Here is a 6,455-nt window from a genome sequence, read left to right as displayed (position 1 = left end):
ATCTGTCATTAAACGGTCGACATGGCATGGATGACGAGCCAACTCATCAGAATTGGATTTCATTGATCAAAGGCCCATATTAATTAAATGTTTGGATTTAAAGATTTAATTGACTGTAAAATTAATTTAAAGACTTAATTGATCTTTTTCAAAAGTATAAGAGCTTTGATACCATTAAACCTTTAATTTTTTTTATTTCCTTTCATTTCGCTAAATAATACCAAATAAAGTCATTAATGGGCGCACCATTTCTTATGAAAACAATCAGCCTTGAAAACGCAAACCGTAGAAGAAATCAATAACAGTATTTATTAAATAATAATAATAATATTAGTTAATTTTGATTGAAAAAAAAGAAATATAAAAAAATTCGTTAAATAATGAAAGAAAATTAAACAGTGAAATAAAATCTTACAAAAAAATTTGTAAATCTAATCAAATAACTCTAAAGAAATAAAATATACAAAATAAACTATCAAAGGTGAAGGATAAACATTATCAACACGAGTATTATAATAGAATCAGATACAAAACTAAAAATTTATTAAAGTGAGTCAAAATAAAATAGAAGGGACACAATATTATTTAATGATCAATGATCATATAATAGTATCTATTGTTTTTTAATTGAGGGGACGATAGAACTTATTTTATTTATTTCCCAAAAATATTTTTTTCAATATTTAACTAACATTGAAAAAATAGTTGACAAGGATCAAGACTCTTATCGGTCTCTGCGAGGGCTTACATTGAATATAACATGTTGACAATTGACTTATTCATAACTCAAGTCCATCATACGTGATTTAAAGTAAAGTGATATATAGACCTAACATAACTTACGATTTTTCTCATTAATCTAGGGTGAATCTAAAATAATATTTATTTAAAATTTTTAATTATTTAACAATAAACGTTCATACATTCTTACCTATACAATAATCAAATTTGAGACCAAGGACGAACCCGGGTTATGAATGGAGGGAAAGCTGCCCCTAACTTTGACGGTCTATTTATATTTTAGACCACTGGACATTTTGAAACTATTACAATTAAATCCTTGTTCTTCCCAAAATTTTATGACGTAATTATTTTTGGGTTCTATTAGTTTTAAAATTAATGGAATTAAGTATTGAAATAATTTTTTTATTTAATTGTTTTTAAGACATTTGAATTTTAAATTTTAATAGAATTAAATCATTAATCTTTTACTTTGTTCTATTAGTTTTAAAATTAATGGAATTAAGTATTGAAATAATTTTTTTATTTAATTGTTTTTAAGACATTTGAATTTTAAATTTTAATAGAATTAAATCATTAATCTTTTACTTTTTTTATGATTTAATTACTTTTTAAGATTCTATTGATCTTAAAGTTAAACAATTTACCCCTCTTAATTTAATCATAACTCCGTCATTGCATGACACTTGCAAGAACAACAAAAATCTCTTTTAACTAATAAAGTTGTTTTGTTCATACACATAACTTATGATTCTTAAAGATTAAATATCATATATATTAAAATTTTCAATAAAATATGTAATATTTCTAGAAATGCCAACTTTAAAGATTAAAACCAAGCAAAATAAACATTTACCACTCCAATCATAATTTTATTTTATCGTCGTATTCTATTAAATACAAACATACATCATTCATCACCAAACTATACAGGCAAATACAGAGAAACAATAGAACCATCACAAATACAAAGTGCCACAACATGAATGCACATGGTTGTCAATCTCAATTTGACCCCCTCCACAACATAAATATATCACCCAACGACACCCAATCCAATTAAAATACATATTTCAGACCATTTAAAACAAACAAAAAATCTGTAAAAAGACTCCTCCCTCAAGCTCCAACTTCCTCTTCTTCCTCCTCCGGCTCCTCCTCGTACTCATCATCAGCGGTCACATCCTGGTATTGCTGGTACTCCTGAACTAGATCATTCATGTTACTCTCAGCTTCAGTGAACTCCATCTCATCCATTCCCTCACCGGTGTACCAGTGCAAGAAAGCTTTCCTCCTGAACATTGCTGTGAACTGCTCACTTACCCTCCGAAACATCTCCTGAATCGAGGTCGAATTGCCAATGAAAGTGGACGACATTTTCAGACCCTTTGGTGGGATGTCACACACACTAGACTTTACATTGTTAGGGATCCACTCCACAAAGTACGATGAGTTCTTGTTCTGGACGTTAATCATTTGTTCATCAACCTCCTTAGTGCTCATCTTGCCACGGAACATTGCACATGCAGTTAGGTAACGGCCATGGCGTGGGTCAGCACACATCATTTTGGCATCCCACATCTGCTGAGTCAGTTCAGGCACAGTCAAGGCCCGATACTGTTGTGATCCTCTGGACGTCAAAGGAGCAAATCCAACCATGAAGAAGTGTAGTCGAGGGAAGGGGATAAGGTTAACAGCCAGCTTGCGGAGATCGGAGTTTAGCTGTCCAGGGAACCGCAGGCAGCATGTCACACCGCTCATGGTAGCAGATATGAGGTGGTTAAGGTCACCAACTAAGTCAAATTAAAGGAAGATCATAAGTGTAGAAACCAGAGCTCGTACGAAATTAATTCCATTACAAGAAGCTACTGGATAGTTTCGAAAATGCAGCACAAGAAAATAGCAGTTATTATCCCCAATCATAGAAAAAAAAAATACTAAGAGCATTTATTCCTGACATGTGTTTGTAGGGACAAAAGGTGGATGTATATCTGGGCAAGAAAGACTTATGAATGCAACCCAACTAAATAACACATATATGTGCAAAGGTGCCCTTGGTTCATTAATAATGGAGCAAGCAAGCAACAATTAAATAATAAAGTTTTGTCAATTCTTGTTCACGAAAACCCAAATCAGAAAGGTAAAGTGGTTTTATCAAATTAGTGCTACTGCATATTTTAGTTTTAGATTGTTGAAAAGAAATGTTGAAACTTTTGCTGCATCAAGCTAAAATCTCTATACCGCATGGACTAGGCATTTAGAGTGATAGATCACAACTTACAAGTTGGAGTGGCAAGCTTGAGTGTACGGAAGCAGATATCATACAGAGCCTCATTGTCCAACACCATACATTCATCAGCATTCTCCACAAGCTGATGAACAGAAAGGGTAGCATTGTATGGCTCAACAACTGTATCGGATACCTTGGGAGAAGGGAAGACCGAAAATGTCAACATCATACGATCAGGATACTCCTCCCTGATCTTGGAAATAAGAAGGGTTCCCATTCCAGATCCAGTACCACCACCCAACGAATGACAAACTTGAAATCCTGTCAGAATTGCATAAAAAGTGAGATAATTGAAGGTACACATAGCCCCTTTTTTTTGTTTTGATGGGTTTGCAATGCAAATGCAAGTTGAGATCTAAGAAAACTAAAGATCAATTTAACAGGATCACAAAAGAAAATGCATGAACGGATAAGATGGTGACCAAGATGAGTTTATCAATACAGGGATTAGACCATTTATTGGTAACCAAAAAGCAAAAAATGAGATATGAAATGCTAAAGCAAGAACAAGGCCATCGTAGAAAGTTAAAAGAGTGCATGAACGAACAACGCCACAATAAATATACATGAAGTTGAGGACAAACAAAATGGGTTGAATGATCTCTTTAAATCAAGTTGAGGACAAACTTCGAATCATATGCTGTTCTACATGAATAAAAAAGAGAGAAAAAAAAGTAATATATATGTGATGCATCGAACCTAAAACCAATTAATTATATGTGGAAAAGCTCAACTTGAATATAAAGACCATGGAACATCCCTCCATCACATGTTGACAGGAACAAAGGAGCCTATTTCGTGACAAGCTCACAAAGAATAGCAATCAAGAGCAACAAGCAATAACAACATAACAAAACCCAGGCTTTGATAACAAATTAAGCATCTAGCCTTAAAACAATTGGCTATAGAAAAGGCTTAACTTCAAGATAAGACCAAATATAATCCAGGATTTAAAGAATGTAGGATGATACCAATTTAACACATCTTATAGCTTTGATTGGAATTGCAAAAAAAAAAAAAAAAAATTAAAAGGAAAATCCTACCTTCCAAACTTCGAGTAAATAAATAAAACGAACAAATTTCAAGCCCTCCATTTTATACATAGAACAATTATACTTCAAAATAGAGTGGCCAATTGGTATAACAGAAACGAAGACATAATCCAGGCAAAAGTGAAAATACATCTGCTCTAAAAAAAACGTCTTGAAAATCCACCAAAAGAGAAGATAAGGAAAAACCAACACCCAAAGTAGCTCACTGAACCCAAGAACAAATCAAATTTCAGGAAGAAGAAGATAAATTCAACATAAAAGAGGAGAGATCTCAACAAATTGAGCTAAACCCATAAGTGAAAATTGCTCCGGAAAACAAAAACAAGGGGTCAAAGTTATAGATATACCTTGCAAACAATCACAATTCTCAGCCTCTTTCCTAACAACATCAAGAACAGAATCAATAAGCTCCGCTCCCTCGGTGTAATGACCCTTAGCCTAATTGTTGCCAGCACCGGATTGTCCGAACACAAAGTTATCGGGTCGAAAGATTTGACCAAACGGACCAGATCTGACGGAGTCCATGGTGCCGGGTTCGAGATCCATGAGGACGGCGCGTGGGACATACCTTCCGCCACTGGCTTCGTTGAAGTAAACGTTAACACGCTCCAACTGAAGGTGGGAGTCGCCGCAATACTTGCCGGTGTTGTCGACTCCATGCTCGTCGCATATGACTTCCCAGAACTTGGCTCCGATCTGGTTCCCGCATTGACCACCTTGGATGTGCAAGATTTCTCTCATATTATTTTTCCTTTTGGAATTTTCTCGGGAAAATGAATTTTGTTTGGAAACACAAGGATGGGAGTGAAGGGTGGGGAAATTTTGTACTGGCCAATGATAACGATTGCTATTAATACACCAAGGTGGAGTTGGTTACATATGGATCTGCCCACACTTTGATTTTTGTTATCCACTTCCCAAATTACTTCTTTTTAACATATACAGCAAGATAAATATTAGTTTTAGAAACCCAAATTGAAATTGACTACATAAAAATTGAGGTCACCGGTTTGGTTATTATTTTTCCTATTGTTTATTATTTTTCAAATTTAACATCTAACTAAACTTAAAGTTTAAATGGAGTATAAGTATATAATTTTAAATTTGTAAGATAAATATTAGTTTTAAGATTTTATTTTGAGAAAATAACTTTAGTGACAAAAAATGTCTTATAATATACGAATTTAACCAATTTTTTTTAGATTTGCCAAAATGACCAACAAATTCGCAACGCGAATTCCAATTTCGCAACCCAATTTCCAATTTCGTAACGCGAATATGTAAATCGCATTACGATTTTTCCAAATTCGCAACGCGAAAGTCAAATTCACGTGCGAATTTGTAAATCGCAACACAGAAGTCAAATTCGCAACGCGATAGTCAAATTCGCAACGTGATAGTCAAATTCGCAACGCGAAAGTCAAATGTTTTTACGCGAAACACTATTAATTTCGTAACACAAATGTAAACAATATTATCGCAAATCATCTCTAACCTGAAACCCTAAAGCACAACTCAATCCCATCTCCATCTCTCACTCTCTACGGCGACATCCGTCTCCATCTCCGACGAAATCCGTCCCCATTTCCGACGAAATCCGTCTATCTCCATCTCTCAGAGCAACCCTCACAACCATTCACGGTCAGAAATAGAAAATCAACCACCGAGGGTTAGTTTTTTAATTATTTTTATTTTAAAATTTTTGTATTATTATTAGATTAACCATTTCACTGAGATTGCTAAATTCATTCAGTTGCTGCCAATACTGCTAAACTGTTTAGTCTTTAACCTTGTGAAGTTAGTATTTGTCTTTGTTTTATCTTTTTGTTGAAGAAACCCTAAATCACAACACCAAATTCGCAACGCGAAACTAAAATCGCGTTGCGATTTTCATTTTCGCGTTGCGAATTTAAGTTTCAGAAACTTCTTTTATTCTGCAAATTGAAACTTGAATGAATTACATTTCTTCAACCAAAAAACAAAGACAAATACTAACTTCACAGTGTTGCTAATTTAAGTTTCAAGAATAAACTACTACTCTTTATGTTGTCTTTGAACTTGCACTAAACCTATATGTTGTCCTTTTAAATGTTTATATAAGTGCTTACTTCTGGAATGTTATCTGATGCATTTTGTGAACTATGATGGAATAATGACTTGGGTGAATACCGTGCTAGTTTGAAACATATTTGGCTTTGTTTTCACTGTTTAAATATCATGTCTGTTTATAGTGTATAATTTGTAGTTTTTGGTATATCTAACTTGGTATGTTTATTGTTTTTGTAGAAATGTTTTTCGGCTGCATTGACCTTAAGGAATAAATTAAGCCTAGCCACTAAAATTGCGTCGATGCTTACACCTCTACAAAGAAA

At 33.8% G+C, this 6,455-nt stretch overlaps 1 pseudogene; it reads right to left on the bottom strand.

The window, feature by feature from the left end:
• Positions 1-1,845: 1,845 nt before the first annotated feature.
• Positions 1,846-4,869, bottom strand: LOC120146888 (annotated as a pseudogene).
• Positions 4,870-6,455: the final 1,586 nt, after the last annotated feature.

The sequence above is a fragment of the Hibiscus syriacus genome, unplaced genomic scaffold (genome assembly GCF_006381635.1).
Source record: "Hibiscus syriacus cultivar Baekdansim isolate YM2019G1 unplaced genomic scaffold, ASM638163v2 tig00002511_pilon, whole genome shotgun sequence".
Classification (NCBI taxonomy): domain Eukaryota; kingdom Viridiplantae; phylum Streptophyta; class Magnoliopsida; order Malvales; family Malvaceae; genus Hibiscus; species Hibiscus syriacus.
The sequence above is the reverse complement of the archived record's forward strand: the minus strand, read 5'-3'. Positions and strand labels throughout refer to the sequence as shown.